General features: G+C 32.0%; 1 protein-coding gene and 1 long non-coding RNA gene across 2 annotated transcripts in view; one reads left to right on the forward strand and one right to left on the reverse strand.

Annotated features, from left to right (window-relative positions):
* Nucleotides 1-11,861, reverse strand: part of LOC145260575 (battenin-like) — a 141,221-nt gene extending 129,360 nt beyond the window's left edge. The window contains exon 1 of the mRNA XM_080118854.1: nt 11,727-11,861. The gene's annotated coding sequence lies outside the window, so the exon portion shown is untranslated. The remainder of the gene's footprint in view (nt 1-11,726) is intronic.
* The window catches only part of LOC145260577 (uncharacterized), a 64,647-nt gene that overhangs the window by 40,251 nt on the left and 2,028 nt on the right, over nt 1-22,368 (forward strand). The gene's annotated exons all lie outside the window — the stretch shown is intronic.

Here is a 22,368-nt window from a genome sequence, read left to right on the forward strand (position 1 = left end):
GCTGTGTTTCTTTAACATATATTAACCGTGTCATGTATTTCAGTAGGTCTTCTTTGAATGGAACATAATCGTATTCTAAAAGGTCAATTAGAAAATATGTTTGTTCTGTTTTATGTATATTTGAAAGGAATTGAGGTTTGAGCGATATCAGATAAGGTGTCGGGTCAACTCATTCCTTTCGGCTAATGGGGAATGTTTTGTAACATAAACTCTTTCATTATTAATATCAAACAATATTTTGATGTTTTTTCCTTTTTTATTTAACACATTTTTTTTATTATACTGCATATTCCTTTCAAAAAGTCAAATTAATTTGAAAAGTGATACATTTCAGACAAAAACAGTCATCAGACGAGGTCAACAATCAGAATGTCAGAATAATAATAATAGCCATCTAATAATAAACTCTTTGCATTTCCCCCTCCGTCAAGATGGCCATGAGTTATATGTAAGACTGACGTTCCTCTCTCATATAAAACATATCACTATTTAATTAAATGTGAATATTTTATAAACTTTTGAAATCACTACAATATATTGGATAGAGTATAGTGAAATGTTCTATGAAAAAAAATTGAATTTATTCTAATAGAAATTGTTTCAGTATACAATCTCTTAATTCTCTGGCAAATATTCAGTACCCTCTAGCTCCAGAAACTGCTCTACATCCTTATGTTGGGGTTGCTACTCCACAAGAACAGGACGGGTTCTACATGGAATTGCTTTCCTGGCAGGATGTAAGCCAGGTTTCCACATTGGCTGATGACATCATCGTTCTTGTGCCGTTCTTCAGAAACATCAAGATGAAAGAATCGGTCACATGATACAAAATGACTATGAGAGAAAGTCGATCGTCTTGTAATTAAGTCCCCGAAACAGAAAGATTACACTTCTTGTTTCTTTTGGCTGAACTGACATTTGATATGAATCCTTGGTGTGTGGTTTGGCACATATTTTTTCCAATGGAAGCAGGAAATACTTCATTTTTTTTTCAAAATCCGCATCGGGAAATGTCACTAATATAAAGTGTTCCTTTTTGATGGAATCAAGATTCCCACCATGAACTGACCTTGTGTATCATGTTTTAGAACTTTTGAAATGAGGATTGATAAATTGTTTTATTTTAATTTTTCAACCTACTGTTTTCATCTTGGATGATATTCTTATGTTTTCATTGATGTAACCTTTGACCTTCTTCAGTTTGAAATTCCATAACATCTGAGAAAGAGAAATATTCAATGGACGTTCTCTCAACAACAGACTATTAAAATAGTCAATGGACGTTCTCTCAACAACAGACTATTAAATACGTCCTCATGTCAAAGTAATTTCTTTTCAGTTGTATTTATATAATAGATAATTATTATTATTGTTGATCAACACAGAATCACTTTCATCCAGTTTATTTCTTCATATTTATTCCTTACCACACATAACATACCACTTTATCTCAACATGTTTAAGTTTGAAATAATGTTTTTGTTGTTTTGTTATGATTAAGTTTCAAATAGAATTTTAATTTTCTCACCAATGATTCTTAATATTTCAACTTCATTTTTCAGGTGTTTTGTTTATTTGTATAAACAGTCCATCAAAATCCGAATCTTTTTAACATTGAATATGTATGAGGTGCCTTAAATAAGTTTCCAGACTTTTTTGTGTGGGCATTTTTTGAAGTAATCTGTTTCAGCTACAATGCAGTTGTACCATTCCAACAACTTTTGGAAGGCTCCATGGAAGTCCTCTTGTGTAAGCATGTCAGTGACCCTCGTCACAGTCTCTTTCATCTCCTCAATTGTCTCATAACGATACCCTCTAAGGTTTTCCTTGAGCTAAAGAGAATAACCAAAAGTCTCAGGGAGGAAGGTCTGGACTATAAGAAGGATGAGGAACTGCCTTGATGCCCATCTTGGTCAAATAGTTTGTGACAAGGATGGAGTTGTGAACTGGTGCATTGTCCTAGTGGAAATGGCATTGACCCGATTTGAAGAGTGCTGGCCTATCTCGACGGAATCTCTTCCTGAACTCCCTTAAAAACTCAATATAGTATTTCTTGTTGATATTCTGTTCAGAGGGAACCCAGGGCATGTAGGATCATGCCCATGCTGTCAAAATAAAAAAGGATCATCATAAGTTTCTGCGTGAATTTGCTCTGTCTGGCCTTCTTGGATCTGGGAGAGCCTGCACGCTTCCACTAGGTACTCTGTCTCTTGGTCTCTGGTTCATAGCAGTAGATCCAGCTTTCATCGCAGGTCACCAGAGCATCAAGAACTGTGGGATCTGAATGGATCAGCTCGACCATCTCCTTGTTGTCATGACAATGTCTTTTTTTCTGACCTTTTCTGAACACCCTTGGAACAAACTTTGCACAAATCCTCCGCATCTCCATCACAAATAATAATGTGTACAGTTCCCACACTGACATCAAACTATGCACTTATTGTCTCTATAGACACAAAACGGTCCTTATCCATGAAATTTTCTATTTGACCAATCAACTCTGGTGTTCTGACCTCCTTACTCCTCTCACGCCTCATCATCCCTCACAGACTCCACGCCTTCCTTGAATCTCTTATGCCACTCAAAAAGTGATGCGTGATTCATGCAATAAGATGGTCAAAAAGCAGCCCAAGGACAAAAAATAGAAAAAAAGACCAACAAAACTTAAGAACTCTTTCTCTGATGGGGGATTTTAAATCCGAAATTAATTAGGAAAAAAAAAGCAAGAAAATAAAATTATTATTATTTTTATTTGCATCTAAAAGCGTGTGTTAAAACAGTTTGTCTGTTTATCCTCTGTCTCTCTCTCTCTCTCTCTCTCTCTCTCTCTCTCTCTTTCCCTTTTTTTCTCTTTCTTTCTCTCTCTCTCTTTCTTTCTCTCTAAAAATCCAGGAGAAAATATACATGTTATAAAAAAGAAGTAGGTCTTTGAATTTCAACAAAGTTTTGCACTACATATATATATATATATATATATATATATATATATATATATATATATATATATGAACAAATGATTAATAAAACATGTTAAAAGACATCTTGAAAAAGAGTTAAAAACATATTTAATTTTAAAAAAGGAAACACAAGATAAGTGGATAGTCCTTAATCCGCGGAGTTTCGAAGAAATACTCTCCTTCTCATCAGAGGGCAGGAATTAGCAAAATGCAGGATCGGATTTTGCATATAAAAGTATTTAATGAAACTACAAGTAAGTCACAGATCTTACTTGGTTAAAAAAAGGGTGAGGTAAGGGGAACAGGAGGCAAAAGAAAAATAAAAATAAAAAGATTTCACATGAATGGACAGTCCGGTGAAGGGTAAAAATCCAAAAATGGTAAAATCCAAAACGGTAGAATTTAAAATAGTAAAATCCAAAACGGTAGAATTTAAAATTTATATATATATATATATATATATATATATATATATATATATATATATATATATATATATATATATATATACATATTCCGCTTATATGACGATTTTCTTCCCCCCAGAACATAACCATGTGTGTCGATCTATTCATAAAAATCAGTAATCTTAAACTTCATGCCCTTTTCACGAGACACACATTTAGTTAAATGAACACTCGTCGCAAAAAAAAAAAAAAAAATCTTAACGTTGGAACGATTTGAATTAATGTTTCTTAAACTCTTGTTGTTATTCCATTTCAATACAGCGATTTGGAGTTCTTTGTCAAGTGTCGTTGTTTTTCCGTAGTTATTCACATTTTTTATTTTATATGCGTGAGGATGTGGTTTGATGTAAGCCTTTTGCAAATTGGAGATTAGGTTAAAGTTACTTTTAACGGTCCCGTGGATATTCTACTACTTTCTACTTCTAAAGATTCCTGCACCTGCAACCTCGGTCTTTAAAAACTGCCAGATGAGTATAAATACAGCAGATTTCTTTTAACAAGCAGTTAGTCATAGCTAGATTGCTGTATGGCGAGGTTGGGCCCGTCAGTGGCCTAACCCAACTCAACAGTAGCAGTCATGTCCACACGGAATGGTTTAGACTACCTCCCTGACAACGGCTGAACCCAGTAACAGCAGCAGTGACCACTCGCCATTGACGCGCTTGGTTTCCAGCAGACCAGCTTCTCAAGCCAGCAGTTCCCCCCCCCCCGTAGCCACTAGCGACGTCGTAGCTGTGACAGTTCAAACACCAGCTGGACTCCAACCCCCAGCCTGAGACCTCCTACCACCATTCAGCTTCTTTACAAAAAATAAACCTGAATGGATTTATATTCATTCACGAAGGCACCTATTGCATTTGTTACCTCTTCTTTGCCATTGTCATTTTCGTCTTTTTCTTGCCTGTGTGTTTTCACCTTTTTCTTGCCTATGTGTAGGGTCGATTGCCACCGACATTCCGCCCTGCAACATATATATTAGTATTGGGACGATTAATCAGAATCGGAAGCGGGATTCGGAAAAATCAGAACTTTTTGAGGTATCGGAATCAAAAAAATTATAGTCTAATTTCCGATTCCAAACTGACTCTTTAAAATTTTTAAATAAGAAATGAAATAAGCACAAATTGTTTTTTTTATTAGAAGTTGTTCCTTTAAAACATAAGACTGAGAAAGGCCACAGAATGAGTTATAAATCTCATTTAAAGATTTAACATTGATTAACAAGTTTTAAGTCCTCTAAGCGGGGGGGGGGGTAAATTTCATTGGCAACTGTATATTGGAGTTTTGTTATTGGCTTCTTCTGAAATAATTAAAGTTTTATGGCACCTTTTTAGACACAAGGAAATCCTCAGACTCTCCAAACCTAATTTAATTTGTTTTTATTAGCTTTTATTCTAAGTAAAGTAAATATTTTAGAGTCCACTTGCCTATTCAATATCACAGATTTTAAAAAGCTTTTCGCACTTATTTGATAAATGGCAATATGGTGTCTATTAGAGACTTTGGACTTTAATATCAAAGATTTAACATGCTTAGAATTTTTTTTTCTGGTGCTGGTTTTGTCTGATCACTAGATCCTTTGAAATATTTCAAGTTTCCTTATATTTTGTTTGGTTTTGTCACAAGTGAAAAATAGAGATGAAAATCTCACAAGTTTATCAAAACTTAAGAAAAGCAAACATTGAGAAGTTTGTTAACTCAAAAAAAAACTTTCATTTACATTTAAAATACACAAAACATATGAGATTCTACTTTTTAGGTGATTTTGTTTGAGAATTTAGAATTTAGAATGGGGGTTCAGTTGTGCATATAAATATAATGTAAACAGATCCCATTTCGGTACATTATAACTTTATGGTTTTCATACATAAAGTAAATTTCACAGTGGATAAAGATTATTTGACACAGGAGATATTCATAATCGTACCCTATTTCCAAAGAGGGGAGATATAACATATGAAATATAACATATGAAATATAACATATGAAATATAACATGAGAAATATTTGGAATCAAGTTACCATTTGTTGTTATTTCAGATTATTTTTTGAAACCATAGCAGCAAGTTTTAGTCTCCCTTTCATCAAGGCCAGAGGTTTTGGGGATATATATATATATATATATATATATATATATATATATATATATATATATATATATATATATATATATAATTGGTACTTCTGCATAACAGTAACATGAGGCGAATGTGTGTATTTTAGTTTCAATAACGGCTGATAGAGGGCGTGTGTCAGCTGAACAGGGGTCAATAACCTTCTAAAAGATAGAAAAAAAAATGATATTAGACGTTACACATGTCCATTTGCTGCTAACTGGCCCAGATGTAGATACTTATTTTATGTTAAATTTAAATAGGAAAATTATCCCAACTTTGGCAAAAAAAAGTGAGGCTAATCGGGCGATAATTGAGTGGGTCAGTTCTTTCGTCAGAATTCTTGAAAACTAGTACAACAGAAGCAATTTTCCAGCAGTCAGGGAAGCAAGTTTGGTAAGGAATTTGTTGAAAAGTTTGGAGAAAATTAACAAAATAACATTTGACAAGCAATAATAATAATAATAATAATAATAATAATAATTTGTTTTCGAAATAATTTTGAAATTTACACTCATATCTCAAGGCACGGTCTTCTTTCTATACGTGTATATCGTATTTATTATTTTTTGTTTATTTATAAAAATAATAAATGTAAGATTAGTAGTTGTTGTATTGATGATGATGAAGTAAAGATGGTGATAGTAGTAATAAACTAATAATAATAATAATAATAATAATAATAATAATACGACCTGAAACTTTTTGCAAGGCTGAAAAGGAACTAGAGACACTAATAAACACTACCAAAATCTTCAGCCAGAATATCCAAATGGAGTTTGGTATGGAAAAGTGCGCTCTACTAGTTATAAGAAAGGGAAAACTGGAGACGACAGAAGGCATGGAACTACCCAACCAAATGGGGATGAGAGCACTAGGGTAACAAGACAAGAAATACTTGGGAGTTCTGGAAGCAGACACCATCAAAGCAACAGAAATGAAAGAAAGAATTGGAAAGGAATACCTCAGAAGAAAAGAAAACTCCTAGAAACTAAATTATATAGCAGAAACCTAATAAAAGGTATAAATACATGGGTAGTATCAATAGTAAGATACTCTACTAACTAAAGAAGAATTGAAACAGCTCGACCAGAAGAGAAGGAAACTCATGACCATGCATAATGCACTACATCCAAAGGACGATGTTGACCGACTCTACGTGAAAAGGAAAGATGTTGGGAGAGGACTGGAAAACTGTGTGAATGACACAAAAAAAGAACTAGAAAAATACAGAATGCAGAACGCTGAAAGGATAATTATGGCAGCGAGAGACACTGAAAGAATCAACAAAACAGAAAACAGAGAGAGACAAAGAATAAGACAAGAAAAGAAAAATGGGAAGAAAAACAACTACATGGAAGATTCATAAGGATGACAAAAAATGAGAATAAAAAAAACACTTGGACATGGATGCGAAAAGGATATGTAAATCGAGAACTCGATAAGAACCAATCACATCAAAGCAAAGATCAGACAAACAAAATAAAACAGCAAATGCAGCCTCTGTGGACGAAACGATAAACCATATAGTAAGCAAATGCAGCAAACTGGCCCAAAAGAAATATAAGAACAGGCATAACCAAGTGGGAAGAGCATTACACTGGGAATTATGCAAACAACTGCATCTCAAACACATGGACAAATGTTACAAGCATAAGCCGGCAACAGTACTTGAAAACGACAATCATAAAATCCTATGGGACATGAACATACAAACAGACAAACCTATCCAAGCAAGAAGACCGGATATCATAATAATTAACAAGAAAGAAAAGTCTTGTCAAATGGTAGACTTTGCTGTTCCAGCTGACCACAGGGTGAATATCAAAGAAAAGGAGAAACTGAGCAAATACACAGAGCTAGCCAGAGAGCTGAAAGGGATATGGATGATGAAAATAAAGATAATACCTAGTAGGAGCACTAGGAACAATCCCGAAAAACTTTGAAAAAAGAATGGGAGAAATTGAAATCAGAGGGATGGCTGGACAGATATAGCAAATAATAGTAATGAAAACAGCTGAAATATTGAATGCGGAGACTAATACACATCTGCTGCAAAGGCCAAAGGTGAAGGATTACATGGAAACAAGAACATTGAAGCTGCATATCTAAAAGTCCGCTATCCCATTTCCCCCACTGCCTCATGATCGACCCCCCCCCCTCAAAAAAGAAAAAGAGTGATACCACATAGTCGAGAAGGATCAAGGAGGATGGAAAGACCAAGGAGAGAGCGCTGACCAAACTTCTGCTGGACAAGTACAAAAAGACTGGGAACTTGGAGAGGCTTATTGCCACTCAAATACCAGTGAAGACCAATAGCCACTGCCAGCGAGAAATCAATGGAAAGCAGCTGTTGCGATAATGCAAATTTATTTGCAAATGTTATCAGAAGAGGTGGAGAGTACTGGAAATCTGAGGAGACTTGTTGTATCTCAGCTTCCAGATCTTTGATAACCTGTGTGAAAGCTCTTTGTGAGCGAATAATAATAATAATAATAATAATAATAATAATAATAATAATAATAATAAAAAATCATCCCAAGGTTGCTATATTACTGAATTCAAAGTGGGGATGCAAAGTACTTCAAAGGCATGCTCAAATCTTTAGCCCTTGAAAATCTTATCATACTCCTGGCCTTCTCGTGTGGCTTAGTCCCTAAGCCCGGCAAACCTGTGTTACTGATGGAAAGGGATGCCTCAAACGAATAACTAGTGCCTTAAAACCAGTAGCTCTGGGTAGGTGGTGCTCGACAGACTGGTAAGATCGACCATCTAGAAGAAGGAACACTCTTATTTCAAACCACTAGAGATGGTGTCTCAAAAAAAAAACAAGAAACTGATGGTTGTGTAACCTAAAATCCACTAAACTTCTTAGGAATGAAATGGCAAACCAAAGTTTTGGGAATAATGGTGTTAATGGGACTGGAACTTAAAATGAAGGGCCCACGCCTGGAAGGTATATCTTAGAACAGCAATAACAATCCAGCTGTCAACCTGAAACTGCTAAAATGAAGTGAAGTTAGTTAACACGGTAATTATGGGGTGCAATCCTTATGACGAAAATGGAAAAACCTATTAACAGGTCCAGAAAACGTTAGAGAATGGAGAGAAGGAGGAATGTTTGAATTAACGAAACAGTGCGCGTGTGATCAGGCAAGAGCAATACAGAAGAATGGATGGTTATATTATTATTTGGAATTGGAGGCCATAAAAAGACAGGTGAACACAGAAGTTATGGGGGATGACACGGCAAATGAAAGAGATGTGCAGATTGATGAAGAAAGGACAAAGAATGTAGTGGAAGATGTGGACGAGGTGGCAGGAAATGGAGAGAAAACAAAAGACGAGGTAATTAGTAATAATAGGGAAACTGATGATGAGGTGCTGGAAGAAACTAAGGAAGTGAAAGACTGAAAGGGATTATGGTAGAAGGAAAAAGAAGTGTTGGGATCATGTTTAAGAAACTTGACAGAAAAACTCTGAAAGTGCAGGTAGAAAAAGGAAATGAAGCAATAAAGTAAGAGAAATGCAAGAAAATTTTGGATTGAAAAAAGATGAACGCCAGAACAGAAATGAACTAAAGTGGAAAAAAAAACAATAAATGATGACATAAAAATTTATAATTTGCTTGAAAGAGGTTTGAGAGGATAATTGGGTATGAGGAAGACAGAGAAATTCAAACATTTGAATGAAAAGTACAAAATGAAGAGAAAGAGAATTAAAACTATTCTCGATAAACAAAGATCAAACAGAGAATGCTAGTAAAAAGTGCAAAAGTGAAAAGATATGAAGAGAGAACTCAACAGTTCCGAGAGAAAAGGTTATTTAGTTTGGGCCAAAAGAAATTCCACAAAGGACTTAATAGACACTCAAATTATGTAAATGAAATACAAAATAAGTTAAATCAACTTCGAGATGCAGTGAAAGTGAGCAAGGAGAAAGTGAGTAAACAATGTAAGAAAAGAAAAGCAGTGCTCTGCCAGAAGGATATTTCAAAGGGCACTGCGGTTGATAACTATAGGCCCATCATCTGTCTTCCACTGAAATGAAGGAAATAATAGGAAAAGAATACAAGAAGACTACGATTTATTTTTAGGTCAATATTGAACGGAAAAAAAAATATCTGCAGTAAACAGATGGGCAGTAGCTATATTTTGATATGGAGTGGGTATTATTCAATGGAAAGAAAATGATATGGACAGGAAGACAAGGAAAACGATGACAATGAATGGAACTCTTCACCCAAAAAATGATGTCGATAGGTTATATGTGAAAAGAAAAGAGAGAGGACGAGGACTAATAGGTGTAGAACGATGTGTAAAAAAAGAAGAAAATAGTCTGAAAGTTTACGTCTCCAACTGTAAGAAAAGCTTATAAATGGTGTGGCAAAATTTGAAAAATTGCAAGAGAGTGAACTAGTAAGAAGCAAGAGATTTAAGGCAATAAATGAACAAAAAACGAAAGACAAATGGATTGAGAAGAAAATACATGGCTAATTCAGTAGATATCTGACAGAGACAAGGGACAAGGGAAAACCTGGTGATGGTTTCAAATTGTGACTTGAAGGTTGGGACAAAAAGGCTTAATATGTGTTTTGCAGGAGCAAACGCTCAGGACAAATTATGTGAAGTATCACATTGATAAAACAGTTGAAAATTCTCTATATCAACTGTGTGGACAGTAAGATAAGAATGTACAACACCTCATCAGTAGTTGTGAAAAGTTAGTTCAAAAGGAATACAAGAGACGGCATGACAATATTGCAAGAAAAGAGGGTTGGAATGCAAAAATGGTACAAGCATGTTTCAGAAGGGGTGATGTGGAGTGATAATGTGAAATTATTGTGGGATATGAATATCCAATGTGATAATTTGATTGAAGTGAGGAGACCAGATTTAATCTTCTTGGAAAGAAAGGAACACAAGGCAATAATCATTGATACAGCAGTGCCAGCTGATGTGAATGTGGAGAAAAAAGAAAAGGAGGTAAAAAAATACAAAGACTTGAAAAGGGAGATAAAAAGATTGTGGAAGTTGAAGATGGGAGCCCTGGGGAGTGTAACACAGGACTTAACAAGTGGATTGAGAAAATTGGGATCTATTGCAGTGTTGGAGTACTTTAAAAGACTATCTTGTTGGAGACCACCAGAATCTTGCAGAAAGTGCTGGAAGACTGAGAAAATAAAATGCTGATAGCCTATGTTCATTTGTTATGATCTGCCTATCAGCATAAAATTGGCAATACCAACAGCCAGACACAAAATGTGAACAACAACAACAACAACAACAACAACAACAACAACAACAACAACAACAACAACAACAACAACAACAACAACAACAACAACAACAACAACAACAACAACAACAACAACAACAACAACAACAACAACAACAACAACAACAACAACAACAACAACAACAACAACAACAACAACAACAACAACAACAACAACAACAACAACAACAACAACAACTAAATATCGATTAATCTGTATAGAAATGCTAATTGTCTTATTAATAGTGATGGGACGATTTCAATATTTTCCACGATTCTGATACAATTACCGATTCCATATTAAATTCCCAATTCCAATACAATAACGAATTCCGATTCTGATTCTTTATAAATCTCTAAATATTTAACTATCTGTAAAAAACACATGTTAAATATGCAGATGTTTTTCTAAACGTAAAATTATACTTGTGAAGGATGATCTATAAATTTTAGCGCTACTGATATTTTAAATCAACAAATATTTATTCTTTTATCATTATAGCAGTAGAAGATTTTTCTTTAAACAAAATAAAACAAAAAAGACAATTCAAAGAATTGTTTTGGCATCGGAAAATAGGCACCAAATTTTCCGATTTCGATTCCGATTAATTGTCCTAACACTACTTATTAAGTAAATAATTTGAAAAACTCTCTTCAAAAGAATGATCAAAATTTTAGAACGTGTTACGAAATAATATGTTAGTAAATAAAAACCTAAAAAAAAGCAAACAAAAATCTAAAAGTCAAACATCGCACTTTCACAAAGAAGAAACATTGTGTAAAAACTGTTTGATTCTCACAAAAAAAAACAAAAACAAAAAAAACAAAAGAATGATCTTATAATGGTTGAAAGGGCGTTGGACATAAAAAGACAAACCTTTCATAGAGAGCATAAATACAAAGTAACTTACCTAGATATGTGTCTTTAGACCTATTGCTGTTGATTTGTAGACATTTAGTGTTGGGTGTAATTAATCCCTGTTAAAAAGAATGGCCATCATTTTGTTTTTAGATTTTTTTTTTTTCATTAAATTGATGATTAGTAATGTACGCGTCTTATTACTGCATTTGTGTGCAACTGATATGATATTAAAAATAGTTTTATCTTTTATTTATTTATATATTTTATTTATGTTTTTTTATTGTATAAATCAGGTGAAATCTTTCTTCTTGGCTTCAACTTGTTTCGTTTATCTTGTTGTAATCATAACTTGACACTTGAAATGAACAGATAAAGTCATCTCAGTTTTTAAGTCGTTTGGTGGGATCTTATTATAATTCTATCATTAAAAGCAATGAAACTTTTTAAATCTTAAACCTATGTCTCTATTAGGAATCAATGTTGTTGTATATACTACTAATCTTTATATATATATATATATATATATATATATATATATATATATATATATATATAGAGAGAGAGAGAGAGAGAGAGAGAGAGAGAAAGAGAGACAGACAGACAGACAGACAGACAGATAAACGGAGAGAGAGACAAAGAGAGATTTTTAGCTCCTAAAAACAGTACAAATGTTATAGCCTGTTAACTGAATGCTTTTATGCCAAATTGGTTGAATATGGTTACATTTCTGCTCATTTTTTGCATTAAATATTAATCCTTATTAATCACTAACTTCACATCGAACAGATGCCATAATACTTAGTTCGCTGCACATTATCATAACAAAGGTCCATACAAAATTTCAGCCAGATCGGCTCAGTAGCTTTCGAGAAAAGTGAAACGGACAGACAGACAAAGTGAAATATAATAAAGGTATATATGAAACAGTCTTATTTGGACACATGCCATTATAATTGAATATTTCTTCATTTATTTTTTCAAAATCAATATGGAACATTGTATGAAACCACAAAAGGTTCACTGCTTGTTACATATTGAATGTGTACATCATTAAGTGTATATTTTAGTTAAGGCTGGAGCAACAAATACGCTGAGAATAACAGGAAATATTAGATCAACATGTTGGTTTGAGGTGAATGTTGACAGCGCAGGGGGGGGGGGGCTCTGAAAGAGAGGATGAGAGAGATTTTAATTAATCTGTGTTGGAAGCTCCACAGGGTTAGACATAAAAATGACTTAAGGATCTCCAATAAATGATAGATGGACAAGATCCCTAGAAATCTGCAGTATACTTCTCTCTTCTGCTGTCAGCCGAAATCAATGCAACACTATCACTTAATGAGAATGGGTTTTCTATAAATTTAAGACAAATTCTGTGTCTTTCCTTTGCTTACTCTGCCGACTTTCAATTTCAGAGACGATCAATAATAGAGTGTTCTCTGTTACTGAAACGTTTTTTATAATCTTGAACGTCTGAGCATGAAAAACACTAAAGGTATAGTTTAACTGAACTTTCTGTGACCTCCTGAAATTGCGGAGAATGTAACACGTCGACCTTGCTACCAGCAGCAGTGTAAAAACATTTGATTTTGAGTTTTGAAAACTTGATAGACACGTTTAAAGCAGATCAACCTCTTCAAGAAATAGTCAAGCTTGATAACTCTGCCTTTTATGGTCTACAATATTACATCACTCTCATTTATATGCAGAAGTTATAAACATTTTATTTTGCATACAATCTATATCAAACCTAAAACCTAAGGTTTTTCCCAACCATAAAAAAGGGTTACCTCTCTTTCTTCCATAAAATAATTCTCTTCTTGTCCACTCTTTTTATTATATTTGATTTTCCAAGACGATTTTCCTTGATCAATCAGTAGACACCTAATTTTGATGGGTTGGATGCAAAAAAAATAAAAATAAATAAATAAATAATAATAATAATAATAATAATAATAATAATAATAATAATAATAATAGTATTATTATTATTATTATTAATAATAATAATAATAATAATAATAATAATAATAATAATAAATAAAAAAAAAAAAATAAATAAAAAATTAAAAAAAAAACTATTTTTCCTCTTTTTTGAATGAGATCTTGTCCAGTTAACAAGTAAGGAAACTTTTTTAATTTGAATGGGAACGTTCAGTGGGCTGTCTATATTTTTGGGCATTAAATAACTGGATTTCTTACCCCCGCAAACACAACCAGTTTTGCAAAGATTTTTTTTTTTATTATTGTTTAATTTAGTACACAGATTATCTTTTATCTCTGTCTTGTGTGTTTCTGCATGCCTCTTTTTTCAGCATTTTTCCAGCTTCAGCAAGCAACAACTGAACCGTTTCCTTGCACAATCATTTTACAACACTTGTCTCTCATCAACAGAAAGATACTGCATCACTTGGACACTAAATTGAATTAATAATTTTAGAATAAACAAGGCAAATAGTAGTGGAGCTTATACGAACAATGAATTGTTTAGAAATTTGTTATAGAAAATGATGTTAATTCCCTCCAATAAAAAAACAACACGCAAATCATTTTATTTGCCTACTAACTGTACCCTGCCACGCGTTGCTGTGGCTTAATTTGGTGTAATGGAAAAATCTAATAAAAAGAGAAAATGCATGTTTCTTATATTCTTAGTACAGCAATCCACTCCAAAAAGTAAAAAAAAGAATGGTACTCTTGCAGAATTGGATCCGGATCCTTGGGAGTTACCGTCAATCATGGCTTGGGCTCGACCAACATTCAGTGGATTTAGCCGAAAGTTGCTAAAACGTGGAAATGCTAAATAGTTTTCTTTTTTATTGTATTAAAAAATGTGAGTTTTTAATTAATATTTGGGTAAGGGGGGGGGGGTACTATACACAGATCCGAAAAAGTTGTCCAAAAACGAATAAATGAAAGCAAAGGTAAGGTAAATTACGTTTCTATCTAACTGGATAATTTTTTAGTGTTTTTATTTAATGTAAAATGTTTAATTGGCTCAAAAAACTCAGTGTTTATCTATATATTTGAAAAAGATGAATGGTTGCGGACTCTGTTGAATATGTTAAGTTTGGGAAAATCAGTTAAAAACTATACAAAACAGTGTCAGACACCTACTGATTATATGTTATTGTGACATAGGCTGACATATTCGGTGGGTTTCTGATAGTATTTTGTATAGTTTGTTTTAAATCATTTTCTCAAACTTAACATCATCACCAGTGTCCGTCATCGTTTGTATTTTTCAAATACACTGATAAACACTGTTTTTCGAGCCGACTAAATGTTATAGTAAATAAAACGGGGTTGTATTACTAAACACAGAAATGAAAAAGTTGTTGAAAAATAAATATAACAAATAAATGTTATCAAAGGCAAGATAAGTTACTTTTCTACCTAACTGGATAAGATTTTAGTGTTTTTATTTAGTGTAAAATGTTTAATCGGTTCGAAAACATGTAGTGTTTATCTGTATATTTGAAAAATACAAATGACGGCAGACTGTGTTGAACACGTTAAGTTTGGGAAAATGAGTTACAACTAAAAAACTATACAAAATACTGTCAGCAACTCACTCAATATATGTTACCGTGACACAGGCAGATATGTATTCGGTAGTTCTTAACAGTATTTTGTATAGTTTTTTAGTTTTAACTCATTTTCCAAACCTAATGTGTTTAACACAGTCTGCCGCCATTTGTAATTTTCAAATATAGCAGTAAACGCTGTTTTTCGAGCCGAATAAACATTTTACATTAAAAAAACAAAAAAAATTATCCATTTTAGTAATAATAAACACATCTTGCCTTTGATAATATTTGTTATACATTTATTTTTTTACAACTTTTTCGAATCTATATGTACAGTACAACAAACTCAATAAAAACACTAAAAATTATCCAATTAGGTAGAAAAGTAACTTATCTTGCCTTTGAAAATATTTACTTGTTATATACTTGTTTTTGTTGACATTTTTTTCAAGTCTTTGTGCAAGTACAAACCCAAAGGTGTATTTTTCTGTCTAATTTTATTTTTAGTACCGCGCTTAAATTTAAATTTCACAATGTCTTTTTTGGGGGAGGGTATTTTTTTTACATTAGGTCCACCTCCACAATTTTCGACTATGCTGAATAAGAAAATCTCATTTAAAATTTGCAGAGGCAATTAGTTTTGGAGATATAAAGGCCTGAATTATGCACTATAATTCACTGACGGCCATGAATAAACACTCCCGACCTCCCAATATTAAGAACGGCTTTCGGAATAAACAACACCCATGCCTAACCACGTGTTTTAACCTTTTACCTGACTTTCGTCTTTTAAAAACGGCTTTTGGAATAAATACCACCATTCTCCCCAGGTTAAGAACAGCTTTCAGAATAAACACCCCCAAACTACCCATTTTAAAAAGTGTGGAGGTGGACCTAATGTGAAAATTTACCTTTTGTTTTTTTAATAAATTGTTAGTTGAAAGCACAGAATAGTGACAAAACACCATCCCTCCCCTTGGTAAGAATAGCAAAAAAAAAAAAAATAGTGGTTTTCTTGGTAGAAACTTTTCTGTATTTCACCTAACAATTTCTGGTGCTAATAATCCCGCTATTTTTTAAATCGTATTTCCAAGTTTAATTAAAGTTTTATGATATGATTTTTATTCAATTGTAAGGTTAAAGTACAAAATAGGTACAAAACACCCTCCCCTCCCCATGTTAAGAATGGCTTTTAAAATAATGACGTTATTATTTCAGCACGGATCACTCTCTACATGAGTACCTAATATTTTTTTTCAGCCATTCTTACCATAGAGAGGGGATGGTGTTTTGTAACTATTCTGTGCTTTTAACTAACAATTTTTTATTAAAAAAGATATTGTGAAATTATAAAAAACATAAAAAGATATTGTGAAAGTTGAATTTAACTTGAAAAAAAAAACAAAACAATGTGAACGGCGCGTTCAACATTGTAGCCGGAGCTTATTTGGCAATAAGGTCACATTAGTCGATTAATGGGTGCTAATGCACTTACTGATCCGCGCTATTTTTTAAAAATTGTATTTCCAAGTTTAATTAAAGTTTTATGTTTTTTTGGTATTTTTTTAGATTAGGTCCACCTCCACAATTTTCTTTTAAATGACGACTTGTAAAGGTTTCCGACTATGCTGAATACAGAAATCACATTGAAATTTTGCAGAAATAAGTAGTTATCGAAATATAAATAGTTGTTTTATGCATTGTATTCTTTGGCGGCCATCTTTGTTACATGCGTAGATTTGTTTATGACGCGCGCAAGCGTGTAAAAAAGATGGCCCACCAGAGATTACAATACATTATACAACTTTTTATATCTCGATAACTACTTATTTCTGCAAAATTTCAATGCGATTTCCGTATTCAGCGTAGTCGAAAACCTACAAAAGTCGTCATTTAAAAGAGAATTGTGGAGGTGGACCTAATCTAAAAATTTACCGTTTTTTGATTCAATTGTAAGAATACAGAATAGGTACAAAACACCCTCTTCTCCCCATGTTAAGAATGGCTTTTAAAATAATAACGTTATTATTTCAGCACGGATCAAATAAGTGCACGAGTACCCAATTTCTTTAATAAAGAAAAAGCATTCATATTTTCTTATATAAAAACAACTTCTGTAAAAAAAAAAAAGAAAAACGTGTACTTTCAATTTTTGTTAAAAAAGGTTTTCTTAAAAAAAACAAAAAATACGGTAATAAAAGCAAACAACAAAACATTAATTGGTATCATGCAGAGAGTGATCCGTGCTGAAATAATAACGTTATTATTTAAAAAGCCATTCTTAACATGGGGAGGGGAGGGTTTTTTGTACCTATTCTGTACTTTAACCTTACAATTGAATAAAAAACATATCATAAAACTTTAATTAAACTTGGAAATACGATTTAAAAAATAGCGCTGATCACTCTCTGCATTAGCACCTAAAGTACAGAATAGTTAGAAAACATCCTCCCTCCCCATGTTAAGAATGGCTTTCTAAATAATGTTAATGATTCAGTACTGTTACTTGTCTGCTTAAGTTTAACTTTTGTTTATGAAATTGTTAGATGAAAGTCCAGAATAGTTACAAAACACCCCTATTCCCATGTTAAGAATGGCTTTCTAAATTATAACGTCATTATTTCAGCAGGGTAGCTTCTCTGCATAAGTACCATGTTTTGTTTTTAAATTGTTAGGTGAAAGGACAGAATAGTTACAAAATACCGTCTCCATGTTAAGAATGTCTTTCTAAATAACATTATTTCAGCACTGTATTTTCTATGCATACGTACTATCTATTTTTGTTTATTAAATTGTTAGGTGAAAGTATAGAATAGATGCAAATCTCCCCCCATGTTAAGAATAGCTTTCTTAATCACGGTATTATTTCAGCACGGTACCTTCTCTGCATAAGTGCTATCTTTTGTTTATTAAATTGTTAGGTGAAAGTATAGAATAGTTAAAAAACGCCCTCCCCATGTTAAAAATGGCTTTCTAAATAACGTTATTATTTAAAAAGCCATTCTTAACATGGGGAGGGGAGGGTGTTTTGTACCTAATCTGTATTTTAACCTTACAATTGAATAAAAAAAAAAAACATATAATAAAACTTTAATTAAACATGAAAATACGATTTAAAAAAATAGCGCGGGCCACTCCCTGTATTAGCACCAAATATTATTTAAGCACGTCATCAATGCGTAAAAATTTATTCGAAAAAAACCCGTACTTTTACCAAACAATTCATAGTCTTAATAATAAAAAAAAGTTCATAGTTTCTTATATCGAAAAATAAAAACAAAAAAACGACTTCGACTCAAAAAGCAAGCGACAAACTTTTTTTTTTTTTTGCCTGATATAATAAAGAAAAAATGTTTAAATTAAAACATTTGGAAGATAAACAAATGAATTATGTTTTGTTTTTTTTACTTATCGAGTAAACAGAAAATGAAATCTTCTAATTCGTTTCGTCTGAAATGAATCGAACCGGAAGTTCAGTTCTATTAACAAAACAGGTTCGCCCTAACGGCTTACGAAAAATATATTGATTTTATTTAATATTTTAATAACATAGAAACATCTCTCGTCTCTAAAGATGGGTTGTCTGAAAATTTAAAATAAATTGGTAATGTAGAAATATGGTTGTATAAATTTTGAACGAACCAAGAATTACATTTTTATATATATAGATTTAAAGTTTTCCATCTTTTCCTTTACTACTTCTACTTGTGGTAAATTTTGCATCCAATTTACATCATCCCACAATCATTGATCGCGATTGAACCATGTGTGAAAAATTAAATATTCAGAATCGCAACAAGTCCTAGCAACATATATCAGACAGAACTTTACATGCTTTGAAAATGGAGCTATTAACCCTAACATAGTGATATGAGAAAAGAGGGCGAAAATAGCAACCCTAGTTAAAGTCAGTGTCCCTGATGATGCTGACTTAAACAAAAGAGGAGGAAGAAGATAATTAAATATCAAAGTCTTATTTACGGCATGAAAAGAAACTGGAATTATAGGAAGATTACCATTATTCCAGTAATCACAGAAGCAATCAGGCTCAGGAAAAATAATTTAAAAAAAAAACCGCTTGGCGAATATAACAATGCTCATCTGGAACCGTAGAGATTCAACTGAAGATAGCGGTTTCAATCCCACCCAAAGCGTGCCAGAGGTTAATTGGTCAAAATGTGGTGAGACGACAACCACTACGTATGGCAGTGATGGCTGAGAATGCAGTTAGGTGATTCGAAGTTCCTATCTGCCGCGGTTACCACCTGACGAAGGCCAGAGGAATAGTTGCCCGAAACGTTGTGAATAAACAAACCAATCAAAAAACAACTAATAAAGATGAGGACTAATAGTCCGAAATAAAAATAAATTAATATATAATGCTCATCTCAAAAAATGAATCCCAATTAAGGAATAATACATATATATATATATATATATATATATATATATATATATATATATATATATATATATATATATATATATATATATATATATATATATATATATATATATATATATATATATATATATACGTAAAAGGGTCGGAGGTTACAAACGTTGTGAGAATAACATCCCAGATGAGAGCAGTAATTTAAATAATACAAAAAAATTTTCAGCTGTAAAATTGTTGCAAATGAATCAATTTTATTAGAAATTTATTTCATTTACTTATTTTTCTCAATTTTATCTTTTCAAGAATGTGTATCAAAAATGATAACAAAATTACAAACGTTCAACCGATAAAAAAAGTTGTTTTTTAAGTCTGTATTTTTTTTTAATACAAATGTGGTCAAAGTCCATTATTATTTACACGTCACACTTTTCTATTTTTTTTAACTTCTCATATATATATATATATATATATATATATATATATATATATATATATGTTTTTAAGAAATCTTTTGAAGATAAGAAAATATCCTGCGCAAACGATCAATTTCTAATGAGAAACAAAAAGACAGAACAATCAGTTGTAAGATTTGAATAATTTATTCGAAAAAATCTAATTTCCTAACCGATGAAGCAAGTGATTCTATCAGTTTCTTTTATGGTATATCAACCCTTCTCAAGTCATTTAATGCTCAAGCAACAGCGATGTTTTGTTTCTATTTATCTATTCTATGGTATACAAGCAAAAATCTACCAGTTACCCAGCGATTATTAATTTAGCTCTAAACTTTTTTTATATCACATATTATGTAATAAAATTTATTGTAATTTTAAAAAGTAAAGAGTTTTCATTTGAAGTATTTCTCTTAAAACTTAATGAACCTAACATTTAACTCTTAGGCTACGCTGGCTGTTAATATTTTAACACCTAGGTTTCTATTACAAACAACTGCAACAATAGTGTCTTCAAGGGCTATGGAATTCTTCTTTGCCCTCACTGCATTAATCAATGAATAAAACCCATGCTTCAAACCCATGTTTGAATGTTTGTATTGTTTTTTGATAAAAAATTCTTTTCCAAAGATGCTAGACTTAATTTAATTCCCACTCATCGTAGACAATGTGTGAAAAAATACCATCGTAGCCCAAGAAATTTTGTAGGAATTTTTGACACCCCTAACACAAAACTCCGAATAAAATATAAAAAAAAAACCCCGTAATTTCTCTTTTAAAAGTGGGTTGTTTATTTTCTTTATGGATTATACTTCCAAAATAAACTATTAAAGTTGTTTTAAAAGTAATAGAAATATTTTTTTATTTTTTTAAAAAACAGTAATGAATTTTACGAACTCAATATTTTTCAATTTTTAAACTTTAAAAATCTATCAAAATTTTTCTATTGATTCTATTTTTACGATATTTTCAGAGTCAATGTGAAATTTTATGCTCTTTCCAATAAACCGAATATAATATTTTAGACAAACGTTTTTTTTAATTCACGCCCCCCCCATTTTCAAGTGTCTAATAAAAAGTAAATAATTTACTCACCAAAGTTTTATATATCACAAATTGAAGAGAAAAGGTCAATAAATAATATATTCAAATTTAAAACAAAAAAAAAGTAGTGTTTTTAGAAATTTACCTGTAAAATTCGAAGTTTAAAACTTTTTTTTAAACCACGTTGTTTGTTTTTTCTTTTGTGTTTTTTTTAATGAAACCTTGGTCCTTGCTCCTTTAATTGAAAAAAAAGTTAGGGCTTGAATTACATTTTTCGAGGAGTTATAATAAGCTTGGAAAGACGGGATGAAATTATTCACTATTTTTCACGAAATTTCTGAACCACCTAGCCCAAGGGTTAAAAAAATGTTTGGAACATATAAGAACATGTGCTAAGATCAATTTCATGCAATAGCCTGACGAATCCTCACAAAGATGCAACACATAAAATTCTGTGTAGCTTAATTGCCATATATATTTTCATAACTTACTCTTTTTTTTATTATTATTAAATCACTTTAATTAAGTACTTCTAATATCGACTAAAACTATGGCACATTTATATAATTATAAATAATTATTTTTATACCTACAGACACTAGTTTCATGCTTTTGCAATCATCAGTGCAGGAAATGACGATTGTCGCTAATCGAAGGATTCGAACCCCGCAACAAAGTCACCTTTGATTTCACTAGCTTGAAACATGCATAGTTTACGCTATCGTAAACTGCTGCGGAATGAAGGGAAATTTTAACATTAATAAAGCATAACGTTAATTCAGACGATCTGTAATAATCGAGTGGAAAACGTGATCTCGCAACAAGGTCAGTTGACTGACTTTTTTTTATTTCACAGAAAGTGCTCAACATTTAAGAATTTATTTCTTAAAGGGGCGAAATAATTATAAATAATATTTTTTTTTTAAATAAGACACTAAAATTAAAAATGAATAACACCAATCATTATAAACCGCTTAAAAATAGTTGTGCAAATTAGGCATGCAAACATCTGCGTTTGAGGTTTTCCTCTTTACTATATATATATATATATATATATATATATATATATATATATATATATATATATGTGTGTGTGTGTGTGTGTGTGTGTGTGTGTGTGTGTTTGTGTGTGTATATATATGTATATAAATATATGTATATATATGTATATGTATATATATGTATATATGTATATGTATATATATATGTATATATATATATGTATATATATGCATATATATATGTATATATATATATGCATATATA

This window comes from Euprymna scolopes, chromosome 36 (genome assembly GCF_053919585.1).
Source record: "Euprymna scolopes isolate OS-2025 chromosome 36, ASM5391958v1, whole genome shotgun sequence".
NCBI classification, from domain to species: domain Eukaryota; kingdom Metazoa; phylum Mollusca; class Cephalopoda; order Sepiida; family Sepiolidae; genus Euprymna; species Euprymna scolopes.